This window comes from Dermacentor variabilis, chromosome 1 (genome assembly GCF_050947875.1).
Source record: "Dermacentor variabilis isolate Ectoservices chromosome 1, ASM5094787v1, whole genome shotgun sequence".
Classification (NCBI taxonomy): domain Eukaryota; kingdom Metazoa; phylum Arthropoda; class Arachnida; order Ixodida; family Ixodidae; genus Dermacentor; species Dermacentor variabilis.
This window is the reverse complement of record NC_134568.1, coordinates 241,959,939-241,977,727: the sequence shown is the minus strand read 5'-3', so window position 1 is coordinate 241,977,727 and position 17,789 is coordinate 241,959,939. Positions and strand designations below refer to the sequence as shown.

Here is a 17,789-nt window from a genome sequence, read left to right as displayed (position 1 = left end):
TAGCCGTATTAAAGAAGAGGCAGAAAGAACGTCCAAACACAACGCTGTTTAATTTGGCAGTATTTATTTAATCCTGACACACCCCCAAATCTAATGTGCACCCGATAGTACAACTCAAAAAGGGAAAAAAGAAAAATCGCTTCGATCTTGGCAATCATAAATAAGCTGAATCCTTGAGAGCTTACTTTTACAGAATAATGTCCATCGTCATCAATGTCAAGACAGCTTTTTATAGCTATCTATGAACAACATGTCACCCTCCTTGCATTCCACTACGTTTGATATTCTGCATTTCTGAAATTACTCTGTTATAATCAAACGTGGGATGGTGGCCTCAGGGGTGGCTCTACAGGAGGGCAGGCTTGGACGGCCTACCCCCCAAAATTTCTTTCTGGCCTCCATTTCCCCCCTCCTACAACCATGAAGCGAGCAGTGAAGAAGTACTAGATTCCTGCACCCTCAACAAAAATAGAGAATCATGATCTGCCTCAACCGAAAAATCCTGGTATTGCCCCTGGGTGGCCCATGCTTAGACTATGCCAGTTCATCCTACGATGCATCATTTCTAGAGCAACATAAAATATCAAGTTTGCAGGGATTTCATTGTGTAAAAGAGGATATCAGGCTCACATATATCAACACATGCCAGTAATGCCATTCACAAGTATACATCTAGGCAACTAAGGAGCCTGTAAATGAACTGCTCTCAATTATCTCGAGCACCTTGGCAATGACAGTAATGAGACAAGGCCACAGCACTGCATGACCTACCACAATAGTTCAGTGGCTACGGCGTGGCACTGCTGAGCAGCACAATGCCACAGCCACTGCCTGCCTTAACGGCCACATTCCGACGGGCATGCAATGCAAATGCGCTCATGTACTTAAATTTAGGTGCATGCTAAAGAACCTCAGGTGATTGAAATTAATCCACAGCCCCTCACTATGGTGTGCCTCATAATCTGCTTTGGCACGTAAGATCCCGGAATTTAATTAATTTTTAATTAGCAGCACTGTACATTGTTTTCAACTGACACAAACATAGCGAAACTGGCCAAATAATAAATCTGAGCAAATTCATATATAGCCCGCCTAAAAGTTAGTCATTATGATTGAATGACTGGACGTTATTAAGTACAAGCTATGCGCCCCTTGCGTTCGTCCACAAATTGGTATCCCTGTGCAACAACCACAGCTATGCTGCAGCAGAGTCATTTGGGACAGTCCTCACATCCATCGTTCTGTCTTCCTTGAGGTTCCACTAATTGTTTGCATCTCTTATATATCTGAAAGAAACGGATATTCGACAACTTTGAATAGTGAATTCTCAAATGAATATATATGAAGGGAATAGTAGAGACTATTTGATTCATAATAGAAATATCGAATATTCACATCCCTAAAAATGAGCTTTCGTAAATGGAGTCTGAAAGCGGGGCTACGTTGTTATGCCACCACATTATGATGACAATGGTGATGATGCTGGATCTGAATGAAGGCTGTTTTTGCCAATGCTGTGAACATAGTTTCGGTTTTGTATCCAGTTGTAGCACGCAAGGCTTTTGGACAAATTTTCTTGGAAAAACTGCATGCAGTTAATCTGCTAAATATGGTAATCTTTCATTTTGAGCTGCTATTTTCATTTTGAAGTGATGATGACAATGCTGACATTTTCATATAATAAATGTTTGTTTTTAAATATAGTATTGAATTACTTCTCTAAGCTTGTTAATTTGGTTCTTGATCTTTTTTTTTTTATTTGTTGTTCACCAACTTAGAATGCTAGTACGCTTTTTTTTGGGCACATTAATAAACAATTGGTGTTTTTGATGAGAGATAATGTCTTTGACGCATTCACTGTCCCTTAGCACTGCCAAGATAAACGCTACAGCCATTGGGGTCACCAGTGGGGTCAGGAGCTTGTGTTAACCAGTCAAGTTCAAATTATTAAGCAAGAGCTTATTTCATTACTGAAGTAACAAAAGTTATGGCCCATGGAAATGTATGAGCGTCACCTGGGACCTTCACTTACATTACACTTCGGAGTTTTACGTGAAAACCCACAATATGATTGATGAGGCATGCGGTAGTGGGGGGCTCTAGATTAGTTTTGACCACCTAGGGTTCTTTAACGTGCACCCAATGCATGGCACACAGGTATTTTTGCATTTTGCCCTCATCACAATGCAGCCGTTGTGGCTGGGGTTTGATTCAGTGCCCTCGGTCTTAGCAGGGCAACACCAAAGCCACTACGCCACCATGACGGGTTCCCTCGCTAGCGAATGAGTTAAACGAAAAATTGAATTAACCGGTGTCCAATTAATGAATATGTACTGTACTGACATTTTCTCTGCAGTGACTCTGCAGATATGCCTCTTATTAGTTAGAGACATAATTTGTGCTAATACTAGTTTATTTGTGGCTAACGCAAACAAAATATGGTCTCTTATTAGTTTTTAATGTTTTGTGCCATATAAATCAATCAATCAAATATATGCATGGTAGCTGAGCAGCAAGTGCATTTACTTATCCATCTGACCCATTGACTGTTGAATGTATACCCACTTGATATTTTTGACATCTAAATTTTTGTGTCAAGTTAAGCTCCTGGACCTTCATTTAAAGCACAAAAAGAATAAATAGTCGCAAGTTTCATGTTAGTATATTCCTTTAAAGCAAGAGCTCTCTTACTCATATATAAAGCATTTAAACTGTCTTCCTTCTTAGGCTTTGCCTCTTACAAGTTTATAAATTAGAGGTTTGTCAACTATAACTGTCCAACTGGTCAACTAACCATCAGACTAATTAATCACTGTTATATATATATATGTTATACTTGTAAATCAATACAGAAATGATAAATTGACTAATTAGTTGTTTTTTAAGGCTAATAAGTAATGTCTGATGCATTTTAAATATCAAAAGCAACATTCTTGTTTTTTTTTCTTTTGTTATATATGCAGCAGAATTGTTTATTTTTTATCCAAAACTTTGTCTCACTCTTTCCCTTCTTGTTGGTAATTTGTTATTGCTGAAGGTTGTGTTGTATGTGCCTACAAATGCTAGTGAGCTCGACTAATTTTGGTACTGTATGCTGGTTCAAAAAAGTCACTGGACTGGGCCCTCCCAGACTGAGTCCACTGACCTCGCATCGTTTCAAGAAAATCCTTAGCGGCCCGAAGCACTGTTTGCGATATATATTCGTTCTCTCTCACGGTTTCGTGGATGGTTCGGGTGGTGCACGTAAGAGGACTGTGCAGAGAGACGGCAGGGAGCTTTCTCTCTGTCGTCTGTTCCTTCTTACCGTTGGTGGTCGGCATTGTATGGATGAGCTCCGTTGGCCTACATACTGCTGGCCTTACTTTCACGGGGCGCGGGCACGGCGCCTTATTTGTTTTCCCTTTCCGCGCGAAGGCGCGCGCGTGGCACAGAACTTGCCGTTGCGCCCGCCAAGGCGTTGTCTGTCGTCAGCGCAGGCATTCTTTGTGGCCTACTTCGCGGCTGACAAGGTGAGACGCCGTTGTGTAACCGCCACGAGTAAAAAATGACGCGGGTTTGTCGCCCAGTGAGCCGCCGCGACTGCAGTGCACGACCGTCACTGAGGAGGCGGCCCGTACTGAGGATGACGGAGGGGCGGAGGGGATGGCTCTTTGTACGTGAGGTCGATGCCCGGTGTGCGCTTTTCGTCATTGCGGCCTTTTTTTTTTTTTCTTTTTTTGGCCGTCACTCAAGGAGGCTCCCCGCGATCGGCCCAATGCCGGCTTCGGGCGCGCGCCCTTCTTTTCCAGACAGAAAAGCGCGTGATTGACGTTGCCGAATACGGCTACTGCCGCAGTCTGTTGGCCGCGAAGAAGAAAGCAGAGAAAGGGGGGCACAGGTGAACGGGCCTCGCCGCTGGTCAGAGCGCGGCCGCCAAGCTGGCGGGCGCCGGTCGTTGCTCCTCGACGACCTACTTCGAAGCCCTCGGCGGGACGCTGACTTCGCTGTGACCAATCCTGGCTGCTCTGTTTGAACGGAGAGGTTCATTGGCACCACTTGGGTCATGGGCAGTGCATTCCGGGCTGCTTGAAGTCCCAGCTTGTGTTCGCACAGCTGCACTTAGCGTCTCTCGCCAGGCCCCACCAGTTGTGTTCGGGGACACGGCGCCGGCTGCTGTATAAAGACATTGGGTTCCGTATGATCCGAGTGCCAGGCACCGCACATTGGGGTAGAACACTCGCTTAGAAGGTAGCGAAGAATTTCCTCTTTGGGTGGACAGTGTTACTGATGTGTAGGGCGCTTCCCACGTGGCGGGCACAATTTTGGGAAGCGTTTCCCCAAACAGGTCGGCGTACTCACTTATGAGTCGACTCAGAGTCGTAGCGGCCTGTGAGTCTGGGTGAGTCCTAGGTGTGAGTCTGAGCGAGTGGAAGTAAGCCAGTAGGATTGAGTCTGAGTGTGAATTCCGGTGATTTGGAGCTTGTGTGATCCTGAGCGAGTTCCAGTGCTAAACATGCAGTAAGTCTGAACGAGATATCGATTGTTAAGTGACGAGACTACGCTTGTGTATTCACACCCGTAGGATTCATTATGCCTGCGAATAAATTATTTGTGTCCACTAAATTGAATTGTTGAGATGTTAGGTGTCATTTCTTATAGGGACACTAAAGAGAAAAATGATTTCTTCAGCATCAGTAAATTACCTTTCTGCAACACCAAAAACACCACTCTTACCACGATAAGACTCTTGGTAAGCCAGAAAAGTGCAACACGGGAAGACGGGTGGCGACGCCTCCATGAATCACATGGTCGCTGTGACGTCATGGATTTTGATGGCATCTTCTAGGGCCAACTTAATTATATAGCGGTGCAGACTGACTATATTATGTTCTAAAGGAACCAGCTATTACAGATGCCAAGTTTCGGGAACCTTTACTCAGCCAACGCGGCCCAAATGCGAATACATAGTTTGGAATATCTGACGTTACTTTGACGTGCCGCCGTCGGTGTTTCGGCGCGAAATTCAAATACTGATATTTCGGCCTTCATTTTTCACATCTAATAGTCAAACTATTATTTTGAAATGACTGCTTGCAGGGTTCTCAAACGATGCTTTATTAGTCTAAATTTATTTATCGTTTTGCTAAGGTCCCTTTAAACAGCGTACACACTTCCGTATGTTGCACCTGCAAGAGATCAACGCAATAAGCAATTTGACACCGTTACGTATACAATGTGATCTGGGGAATCTGAGCCAAATGAGTCTGCGATCCCTGTTGAATCCGTGATCCTATAAGTCTGAGTGAATCCAGAGTCCTTCCATGTTTTTTCTGGTCACGAAACTGCCGCCTCAGTTTCATATAACGCCAGCGCCCGCCGCTAGAGGCGCAACCGTGCATGAGAGGGCATGCGAACGCCGCTACCGCTGTGGTTGTGTGTGGGGCAGCCTCGGTATTCTAGCTTTCTCAACTTCCTCAACGATCGCTTTAGTTTCACGTAACTATTTTTAACATTGAATATAATTAAATTACTGCCTGAGCGTGTCTTCTGCGATGATATGAGCGCACGGGACGAAAAATAAAGCCGCTCATAACATGGAGCTTGCGGCGGTCTCAGACCAAAAAGAAGAAAGATCTGGAATTTTAAGAGCCAGAACCGCGATACGATTATGAGGCACGCCGTAGTGGGGGACTCGGGATTAGTTTTGACCACCTGGGATCCTTTAAAATGCACCTAAATTTAAATAAACGGGTGTTTTGCATTTCGCCCCCGTCGAAGTGCGTCCGCTGTACACGGCCGGGCGGTCCCGGTCCGGATTACAATGAACCAACTTGCCCAACAACGCATCCTGCTAAATGCCTTCGGTGCGGCTTTTGACAACGGATTAAGGCGAACCTGAAGTGTTAGGACCTGCACAGTTGAAACTAGCTGTAATTAGGCAATTGCCTTAGCAAGCAGTCGTTTAGAAGCGTCAGTAAGCCCAGCACTTCACTGCTCGTGGTTTCGACGCAGAAACGACGAGACTAGGTATTTTGGTTCTTAATTCGCAACTATTTACAATATGTTAAAATGTTGCAATCACCGGTCCTGATATTCTTATCATGGTCGAAAAATGAAAAAAAATCTTTATAATTCGATTAAGAAAATAAATAAAACGTGTTGGTGCAAAAACAAAATACAAGCACGATCATTTATTTATCATGTAAAATAAGCGGAACGAAATACAGATAGCACGGAGGCGTCCGGTCACAAATGATCCACCATTCACAATGCAAGAAGTTTGTTAAAAGCATGACACTGATATAATACGCATAAAGAAATAAGATCAAACGTGAGAGGTATGCATTGGGAGGCAGGAAACAAACACCAGCAAACGAATGGCAATAAGTACAGAATGTATAGTCGATTGTTTCTATAAACAAGAAAGTGTAAAGCATAAGCATTTCATAACACACGGCTAAAGAACTCTCAAACGAACACAAGTAGCCACATCACAAATACAGCAATTTTTTTTAAATGGCTTGTTAGAGATACCACCTTTCTACTTCTTCAGCTGTTACTTAAACATGCAGACAAAACTTGCTCAGCAAATCACAATACAAATGTAGCTAACAGTGTGCTAATAACCTTCTTACTCATAGCAGCTTATAGACTTAAAAGTACGTGCAATTGAAGAATTGTAGCCCATCATTAGCCAAGACTAAAGGACAATGGAAAATAAAACAATGCATATTATTCTGTTTTAACACTTGCATTTAAAGGAATTCTAATGCTATACCTTTCATAGATGGTCGGGGTAAGGGCGCTATTGCTGTGAACTACTCTATCCTGGTATAACACAAATTGAGGTTGCAACAAAGCATAAAGCAAATGTGTTCAGCGTCGGCTTCTCACGCTCCAGGGACACGTCGTCGCCGTTGATGTTGAAATTGTACGCAGTGACGATGTCCGAGGCGTCAAAGTGTTTCGCGCACACACGTGTATACTTCGATTCGAAATTAAAACCGCCACTTTCCTGCCGCGGTATGGCCCGCTTCCATTTCTCGCGCTGCTCCTTGTTATTAGGTAAACAGAACAACGACACCTTTTCGGTCGTGCCCTTGTAGCCGGAACGGCACCCAGGCACGCAACACGTGTTCGGCATCGTTGTCCCACCCCACCACTTCAACCGAACAGCCCAACACTCGAAAAATAGCACAGCACATGCACAGAACGTTCCCGAAAAGTCAGCTCGCCTCGCACTGCGCACGCATTTCGGTACGCGAACGATGCCCTCTGTGGCACAGTGGCGCCGCGTCGCGGCACCTTTGGGCAGCATATGAACCTCTCCCATAGCGTGACGGCGGAGTTTCGTGACCAGAAAAACATGGAAGGACTCTGGTGAATCTAAGCCCTTTATTCGGCGAGTCGCGTTAAGTCTGGAGTCCATGAGTCTGACTCATAAGTCCAATGCCCTGGATCATATTTTAGTGAGTGCTTTCTTAGCTAAAAAGTTATTTTATGAGTAGGCGAGAGCGAGTTTGTTTATTTGGCCGACCCGTGGCCTTCACCCAAGCCCTGTGTGTGGGAGCACAAAAGCACCGCGATGCTGGCAGTTTTTGCCTCTTCGGTACCGTAGTTGCTAATTTACGTTGCTTACCCGTGTTGTGGCCATTCCTTAGGCGAAAAGTTCGCGGACACTGTTAGCGGACGTTGTTGGCTTCTTGTGATATGACTAATAAAAATCGGGCCCCTCTGTTTCCTTTCTTCTCATCCATTACATAGCGAGTTTCTTGAATCCGGCAGCATTGATGCCTTCAGGTTGCATGTGTGGGTTTATTGACCGGTTGCCTGCACCCAAAAAGTTCTCGTACACGTGACGCCTGCGGCAGAAAGTATGTGCCACATCCGCCGCCAAGTCTTGTGAGTGGTGGCGCTGGCTAACACTCCCAGGGTTAATTCTATTAGATATACATAAGTACCCCGGAAAGTGGGTGGGAAGACGACGCCACGGTAGCTCAATGGTAAGAGCATCGCACGCGTAATGCGAAGACGTGGGTTCGTATCCCACCTGCGGCCAGTTGTTTTTTCATCCCCTTTCGTTTCCATTATTTATCATTTTTAAATTCAATTATTAAGTAGAAGTAACTTCCCCTGTGCTGTCCATGGTGTCCTTGTTGGCTTATGATATGACTAACAGAAATCGGTCCCCGCTGTTTCCTTTCTTCTCGTTCAATAAATAAGCCTTTTTTCACTTATAGCTTTCGTTTGACTTCTTAATTATTATTTTTTAATAAAGAAATATTCATATTCAATTCGATTATGAGGTTGCACTATTCCAACGCTCCTAGTTTTCACCCTTGCTTCGCATCGTCGCAGCGACTGTGAGCTGCGACTGTGCTCACAGTCGCAATCACAGCGCCCAATAGACGCACAGTTATGTGTACCATGAGTTGTGTGCACACTTGCATGTAGAGGACACATTGCAATACATACAACATCTTGTTTCGCGCGCAAAACTACGTTCGCGTTCATTCGTAGGGCTTTTCTTTTTACTAGTTCTCTCGAGTATTTCCTCTATACTTACGGGAGACCTACTGTGCCATCAGCATTGAAACACTTGTACCTTTTGATATAAGCTGCCACAAAACGCTGCTTTCTTCTTGTTTCGTTCTTGGATTTATGAAATACTACTGTTCTGTTTGTAATATCCCAACAGGACATTGAAGCGTGGCGACATAATGATTTGGGCATAATGATTTTTGCCCTGATAAACGCTAACACCTGTAAATGGCCGCGTAATAACAGACGTTCGCAAACTGTGCGTCCGATTTGTTTACGCCGTCGACTTCCCCGTTGAATATTCGTTGCATCCGCTGCGGGCTGTCCCACATTATAAGTGGAGCCAATCTGGGCGGGAAAAAATATCCCTAGTGCTTGGATGTAATTCACCTCTCGCTAGAGGTTGTGTTGCGCAAGTAGGAATATGTTTTCCTGTTTGCGCGGGTAAAAACGTTTCAGGTTGGTCAGTGACGTTCCTATTTATTGAAGGTATGGGAGACATTCCAAGTATCAAGTACAGCGTCGTATGAAACGCCTTGCTTATTCCGGAAGTATGTAGTTGTCTTAAATTTCCTTTCGGTGCTTTAAGAAGGAGCGCTAAAATGGTGAAGTGCCTGTAATTAAAGGGACGCTGAGGAGAAACACTAAACCTGTTTAGACTGCTAAACTATTCATTAAAAGCTCTATTTTTATTATCGCTGTAATGTGATGATTATAAGAGAAAATGAAGGTAAAGGTTCCATTTCCTGGATTTCGCGCCGAAATCCCAGTGCCGGTATACGTTACTGTGGCGTCATGGATGTCAATATATCTTTTCGTATTTGGGTCCATAGAGACCCGCCGTTATTGCTCAGTGTCTATGGTGTTGGGCTGCTGAGCACGAGGTCCCGGGATCGAATCCCGACCACGGCGGCCACATTTCGATGGGGGCGAAATGCGAAAACACCCGTGTACTTAGACTTTAGGTGCACGTTACAGAACCCCAGGTGGTCATAATTTCCGGAGTCCCCCACTACGTCGTGCCTCATAATCATAAAGTGGTTTTGGCACGTAAGATCAGCACAATGCGTTGGCAGGCTAGTTGGTGCGAATCCATGAATACTTTGTTTAGCGCAAAAAGACCATCCTGCTGGATGTACTCGCCACGTGCACGTAAGGAACTTTTACCTTACGCGTCTGCGCACTCAGACTGTGAAACGCGCCATTGCTTTGATGTGTTTAGAATCTTCCTTAAAGAAATCTTGTCATCACTCTGCGAACATGAGTTTCATTGCACAGTTAAATAGGCTGCAGGCTGCTGGTTACCCAAGTGTGGTGGTGACGTCAGTCTCGGAGGTATTGCTTCAAAAACTGAAAGGGAAGCGGCATAAAAGTAACCGCATCACACAAAAGAAGAGGCCTGAAGTTGTGCCGTATTGCCACAGAGTGGCTCACAATCTGAAGAATGTCGCCACTAGATACCAAATTCCGGTAGTGTTTTCCGCTCCTCAGAAACTGTCAATGTTGTGCCAGCCGTATTTCTAAAACAAGTAAAAAACCTGATTGTGAAAAGAGCCACGTGAAGTTTGTAGATTGCAGCGTTGGTGTGGTTTATAAGATTCCCTTGTCATGTGGCAAAGTGTATGTAGGGCAGTCAGGCCGCTGTGTTAACGAGCGCCTTAGAGAACATGAGCGATCCATACCAACAGGCACAGGTTCGCATTTGGCTCAGCATTGTAAAACATGCAAGTGCAAACCCATGTTCCGTGATACCACGATTTTTAAGAAGAGCCGTGACACCACCGCCCGAGAGTTATCGGAAGCATTTTTCATTCAGTCATTGGGGTCACAGTGCATTAGTGTGCCTTCCTTAACCTTGTACAGCGCTGAATTTGATTTTTTGGATTCTGTCGCATGAGTGCGCTCTTGGGATCGGATGTTGGTGGCTCCACCGCATGGTGATCACTGCGCACGTTCCTCTGGTTTGAGCGGTCTATAAAGGAGTGACGCAATAAAATGATGTCAGTTGAGAGTAGCGCCTTGTCCTGTCGTCTTTCTTGTGTCTGTCTTTTTGCGCTAAACAAAGTATTCATGGCACGTAAGACTCCATAATTTAATTTAGTTTGGACCCATAGAGTTTCATACAAATCACTAGGGTTGAGGATTGGGCGAGTTGGTGTTGCATTCTAGAACTGGTACAGCGCAACATACAAAGGAAGAAGCAAGCCCAGCCAGCCAGGTAAAGGAACAGAGCGCTGACTTCCAACTGTTTCATTAGCGAGTTGCACGAAATATATACCTACAAGAAAGCATCAGGACAAGTCATCACAATACTTCACAAAACGTCACACCGATAGAAGGCTACGCCATCATGGGTCACAGACGCGCAATTTCGTCATGCAAGGTTAAACTGATCAAGAAACTTGCTCTTTTGCTTTCAGACAAAGAAGGTGGATTTGCGGTTTTGCCTAATTCTTTGTTCCTCACGAAAGCTACCACTGCCGTTGATTCTGTCTTTCGATCCGTGGTTGCCATTTCGTTGCCCAAAGTTAAATCCGAAGCAAAAAAGCTGTGCAACGCGTTGGGTTTCGAAAAACTGTCCAAAGCAGTCGATAAGTGCAAGAAATTGAGCCTTGACATGTTTTTCACGGCCAAGACACATAAAATTGATTGCCCCTTGCGGGTTATTGTAACAGAAAGAGGGACGTGGCAGAAATCCGTGGCACTGTTTCTACAAGAGAAAGTGAACTTGCTTACTGTGGACGACCCTATTTAAATAAGGAACTCGGACGCTTTGACAAACTTCCTCAAAGAGAATAACTAGGGCTTACAAGCTTTTTCAGTAGACATACAGGATTTATATTATTCTTTACCGCACAAGTTGTTGCAGTGTGTTGAGGACGCCATTGATTCCTTTGGTGCACTAGCTTACCAGAATCGCACTGGTGTTCATAACAGCAGCCTCACTGAACTTTTATCGTTTTACCTAAAATCGACTTTTGTATCTTTTATTGACCGGACCTACATTCAAAACAGTGGTGTGTGCATTGGCTCATGCCTGGCCCCTGTCTTAAGTGACATCTACCTTGCTCATCATGACCGGGTAATATTGAGCATGCTAGATAAACAAATTGTCGTCAAATTATACCGTTTTGTAGGCGATTTTTTGTTCTTTGTAGATTGCGACAACGCTGCTTTCCAGCCCACATCAGACGAAATTGTGAGCACTTTTAACAGTTGCTTTCATCCGCTTGTGTTCACCCATGAGATGCCCTTTGACAACAGCTTACGATTGTTAGACCTCAATTTACTTCTTTCACATGTATGAACTGTTAAGAACGGCCAGCTGCAGTGCAAGTTTTGCCAACCAGTTGCGACTGTGGAGGCAACATTCTGGGAGCGTAACCAAGAAACGGGAAACCTCTTTTATCATTTAACTCAGCCCATTCTAAGCTGGTTAAACGAAGCATAACTATTCTTTGTCTCACAAATGCCCTCAGGAAATCCTGTCATTATACCATGCAGCGCAGCTTTGCAGGTCAAGTTGATCGACTTTTGTGTGCCGGGTACCCGGCCACACTACTGTCGGCCATAGCTGAAAAGCTATTAAAGCAGCTAAAGAAGGATAGTGACACGGAAGCTTAACAAAGAAATAGTGATCACAGGAGGCCGGTAATCATACCATATTTGCATAACGTCTCTCACAGATTAAAAAAAGATTGGCCGCAAGGGTAACGTGGAAGTAGTGTTTTCTGCGCCGGTTACGCTACGCAGGCTCTGTACTGTCGTAAATGCGTTCCATCCGCGCACTACTGTCTGTTCGACCATGCAAAAGAAGCGTTTTCAGCCCTGCGTTATTGGAGTTGTTTATTCAATCCCACTATCATGCGGGAAGAAATATATAGGTCAAACGGGTCGCTGCCTTAATGAAAGGCTAAAAAAACATGATTACAATGTGCACCGGGCTATACAGGGACACTTAGGAATTCACTGTCGCGACTGTGGATGTAACCCGAATTTTTGTCGGTGTGAAGTGCTAAAAAAGCACCGGTCACAACTTACGCGGGAGATCATTGAAGCTGATCTCATAGCAAGGGCTGGCAGCACGTGCGTTAGCGCGCCATCTTTGTGCCTATCTCCACAGGAAGCAAGATTTCTTGATCAGTTTAACCTTGCATGACGAAATTGCGCCTTCTGTGACCCATGATGGTGTAGCCTTCTATCGGTGTGACGTTTTGTGAAGTATTGTGATGACTGGTCCTGATACTTTCTTGTAGGTATATATTATGTGCAACTCGCTAATAAACCAGTTGGAAGTCAGCGCTCTGTTCCTTTATCTGGCCGGTTCGGCTTGTTTCTTCCTTTGTATGTTGCGCTGTACCAGTTCTAGAATTCATACAATTACTAGAGGGAACTGTGGCACAAGTGTCTACGGGAGCTGCAAGCAGGGTGGTTTAGCCAGCATGGAAATGAGGGTTGGTATATGTGTATTTGCCTAAACTTCGGCCTTCTGGATTTAAATGGATTCGTGACTTTGCAAAGTGATCATTTTTAAGAGCGTACTGAGTTACAAATAATTGAATAAACATTATTAAAATTGTTCCGACAAGCACGGGGGCTCTAGCACAGAAGCCCGATATTGAAACTGTTACGCCACGGGCGCATGGACAAGTGCAATTAGCAGCGATTATGCGTGCTTGCACTCTTTATCATCTTCATTAAAAAAGTATAAATTTCTTTGAAATTGAGATCAATTTAGGACCAGACAAAGCGTAATAAACGAAGCCACAAGACCGCCTGAAGCCCGAAGCACAAAGATCCGACAAATCTATGCACTACCCATCATTCCCATGGTGGCTGAGCGATCGCGGCGTCAGAGTGGTTGCCTCTAGTAATTGTAGGAGGCTCTATGTTTGGGCCGTTGTGGCTCATCGAAAGTTCTTGAGTCGCTACTTGAAATGATTGGATTCTTGTTTTTTTTTCTTTCAATGTAAAATGTAGTCCATCTTTACCGATGAAAAATCAAATAGGCTCCAGCCGTCAAAATCCATGACGAGGCGCGAGTCGGTGCGGAAATTTCAAGGCGGCGTTGCCACCTATCTTTCGTTCTTGCGTCTTTTCTGGCTAACTCTTGTCACGCGCTTTTTTTTTTTTGCTATTTTAGAAGGCTAATTTAACGATATAGCTGAAGTAATTTTTTTCCCTTTAAGGTCCCTTTAATGTTTCCAAATGAGAGGAAGCAGGAAAAAGCTAAATACCTTGGCTACTTAGGCTATTATAGAGTAATGCATATCAGGGTGCAATTTGAATTTGTGCGTGGAAGTTAATCTTCTTCGTGGTTATAGTGACTGCGCCAGAGGAAGGCGACGCATGGCAGGCTAGGATTTCTTCTGCCGTTTCTAGGTTAACCAGCTTAACATTACAGTGACTAAATGTCGACAGCGTTAGCCCTCCTTCGTTACCAGATTGTGTCAACCTCACCGTGAATGTTTTCTTCATGTCGGTCTTCTCGAGCCACTCGCGAAATGTATGCATATCTTTCTAGCTGAGATGAGGCGACTTAACTCCACAAAGTAAAACGCGTCATGTTTGCTTCGTAGAGTTTGATACCGAAAAATTCTTTTTAAGCGCTCGAAACGTAACACAAAGCCTATAGTAGTGTTTTTGATACTCTGGAAGGAGTTTCCAGTTATGAATAGTTGAGCAAACAAATTATCAATTATTACACTGCTTATATTCTTACTCAAGTGAAAATGTCGAACCGAAAGAAATACCAGTTCTGTTGGGGTTTAGCGAGCCCCGAGTCTGTTCCGGTTCGTAGACGAAAAATTATAACGGGCTCGCGAACCGGTTCGACGTATTACATTTTTTCTTGCCCCGATGCGACATGCTGCAGATTGCTATCAATTTCTCCGCATAGCGCATATGCGCTAGTTAGGAGGAGGCATGGATGGGCTCCCTGGCAAATGGGAGGAGGGGGGGGGGGGACAGCAATTGATCCTTTGACTTAAATGTCTATTAATCACGTTTAATGTTATATCGACAGCACGCATAGAGGTAAGGGTACATTCTTAGGCAGTGCCGTCGCGAGAGCGTCATGCACCTGCTGCGGCACCTCGACGCATCCATCCCTGCACATCCTTCTTCCCGCGTTTGCATTTATAGTCATCCATGCTGAATACGTGCAAACCCATGGAAAGTGTTGGATATTTTTTTTAATGAGATTAGCATTCATTGCCTATTTCAGGCACTTTGAGTATATCCAGCTTCGTCATTCTATTGCCGTCATGGCCATGGCCGTCCCTGGCAAGCGAGTGTTATAGCAAAAGTGGGCTGATACCGGAGACAGTGTATGCCGCGTATAGCCGGAACAGTGGAAATTTCAGAAAGACCACAACAGATTTTTAATAAACGTGTCTTCAGCAATACGCTGTGTCGTTACATTGCTTGAATGCTTACCCCATTAACGTCGGCAGTTATCGTGCGATGCGTTCTGCAAGAATGCTTTCCCTATAACGTGCAGTTTACGAATGAATTGCACATTGCCCGTTGATGCAGAGGAATTTACATGTACATTATAATAAATAGAGAGATCGTTAGTGAGAATCGCAGCTACTGCGTGGGATTTGCGTGGCTTCCACACCTCATTGCCGTGACAGCAGCGCAGTTTCATTTTGCATCACGTATTTAGCACAAGAGTGGTTGTGGGAGTGAACAGTGGCATATGATCTGTGGTGTCGAAGGTAACGTGAATTCACGTTGTTTTGCCTTAGTTACAATTCCGAACTTCCACTATGTAGCTGAGGAAGAAGCGAGCAATTCACAATTCGGTGAGTTAGCTGCCTTTTATAAGCAGGTGAAGATATTGATACTTCTGAATAATGAACCAGGACGGTTTGTTCTTGGCCCCACGTGTATTTTCCTTACGCTTCTACACGTGTTGCAGAGTTTTGCGCTGGCCATAAGGGCGGACCGAAAATCTAAACCAGGCTTGTTGTGCCCGAGAAAGATTTTGCAACTCAACGAGCGCTGTGCTCTGATTAGAGACGTCAAATGTGTGTTGAATTATTACGCGTAACGAAGGTAGATTCCGCGTGTTGTTTACAGCCGCGGTTACTGCGTACAGAGAAATTGACGGTATTCATTAGCGACAACTAGTGTTATCGATAAAATCACTGAGTCATGCAGCTAAAGTCGCTAATATTGCTATTTTTCTTCCTCGAGGACCTAATCTTTTCTGATCTCCGCGTATCTGCTGTGGATGTTTTATGGTTTATCTAGTTATAGTAACTAGCTGACCTACACTGTTAAAACGGTTGCACCCTTTGGGGTGTATATTTGTCCCACAACAATAATCGTCACCTGACTTGCTTGCGTTTCCTTTCTTAAAAACTCGGCACTCTCTACTTTCCTGTCGAGAATGCTGTGTCATGCTGATAACGCGCAAGCCGTTCATGACTAGAAAGTAGCGGGCTTGCGGCGTTAAAGAAAGGAAATGCGGGCAAAACAGATGATTATTGTTGTGGGACAAGTTAAACACCAAAGGGTGTAATTTTTTTTAAGAGCGTGCACTCTTAAAAAAATATGCACCCTTTGGGGCGTACACTTAGTCATAATTTAGTCACATATCGTGTATGTTTTATTTCATTGTTTTTAAATAAGAGTTTCTATTACTACTAGGCTGTATTTGTTGGTATATACCCGTAGTTTATACGAAGCTGCGCTGCTTGCTGCCAAATGCATGGTCAGTGGACGTTCTTGAGCCCATGTACGAGATTTTTTGACCACTGACCACATCATTGCCTTGTAGATGTTGGTGATGGAAATAAGTTCGACAACCAGCAGCAGCGCGGTTTTAAAAATGCACGAACATCGGGGGAAGAAAGATAAAAAAGAGGTATATTTTTGGTTTTTCAAACGTTTTGTTTGAACCAACGAAAAGAACAGCCCTGGCCTTTCGATGCTCAATTTCAGCGGCCGCTGCTGTTGCGTTTTGCCCTGCTTGTATTAAAGCGCATTAGAAATTGCCGAGGGGCGCCGTCCTGCCCAAACAGTTCATTTAAACGCCATATAAAATGTGTTTTGCAATATAGGGTGGCAGTTGTAATAACCAATTTCTAAATATTATTGATCATTTCTAGTGCTTCTTCTAGCACCCGATCCCTGCCGCCATCAAACCATATTGCACTGTCTTTCTGTTAGGCACCGAGACAAGTGACACCGAATAGTCTGGTATAAGACCATACGCAGGCGAGAGAAAAGAGAACGGCACTCGGGCGTGAGGTGTTCTCTCGTGTCTCGTCCGCATTCCGCTAATACAGTCTCGGCTGGCGATCAGCCTCTTACGCATTCACGGTATGCAGCGTGTACGCGCACGATATGCACGTTCCGAAGCTTGCAGCGAGAGGCGAACGCTGGCGCCGCTGTGTACCGAGTCCAGGAAGGGGCGTCTTCCGTGTACTACCTTCCTTGCACGCTCTGGTGTCTAACAATGGCGGAGCGTTGTTCGAACCCCACGAACGAGTGTTAAGCAACGTTCAAATAAGGCCGGCGCTGTATATAGAAAACAAATGAAGCCGCCGTGGTTACGGCAGACGTATAATGTCTTCAGATGGACCGCGAGACACCAGGAAAACAGAGGGGAAAAAAGAAGAAAGCAGGAACGCTGCGAGTTGCAGGCAGTGCCTCAATTGCGAACAGCAGGAAAAAAATCGTGAGAAAACGGCGCCATGCCGTGTCCGGGAAGTGAACCCGGAACAGCGCACCTCCCACGGAGGTCGAATCCTTCCTGATAGTTGGGGCAAGCGTCTCGCCCTCTTGGTGCTTTGGCGTGACACTAATCGCGCGCTACAGGCCGCTTTTTGTTAATTCTTTCAGACCAGCCCCTTAGAGCACGATGTGCATTGGCATACGTGCGCCTGGTGCGATGAGGTAACCACGCCATGCAATGTCGCCCTCGCGGCCGGCGTGTCTGCGCTGGTCTGGGCACATTGCGTGGAGGACAACGGCGTCGCGGGCGAATGGACTGTCGACGCATTGTGCCACCGGCAGGCGAAACGGTGCGGTGGTAGAAGTACAAGACAAAAGCAACACTCGCTTAAGTGTCCCCAGCGCGCCCAAGCGCAAGGAGTTTGGACCGTTGCCAGAGATTGTCCTTGATGGGGGGGCGAAGGATGGGAGCATGCTATAGAGAACGCTGCGTGAAGCAAACAACGTCCAATACCGACTGCAACCGGAATACAAGACGGGGTAAGGGGGTGAAGGAATAAACGGAAAAGCGGTAGATGCTT

At 45.0% G+C, this 17,789-nt stretch overlaps 1 protein-coding gene and 1 non-coding gene across 2 annotated transcripts in view; both read left to right on the top strand.

The window, feature by feature from the left end:
* Psf3 (DNA replication complex GINS protein Psf3) overlaps positions 1 to 17,789 on the top strand; it is a 48,470-nt gene that overhangs the window by 11,466 nt on the left and 19,215 nt on the right. The gene's annotated exons all lie outside the window — the stretch shown is intronic.
* On the top strand, positions 7,966 to 8,037 carry TRNAT-CGU (transfer RNA threonine (anticodon CGU)). The gene has a single exon. It is a non-coding gene; the product is annotated as a tRNA-Thr (tRNA).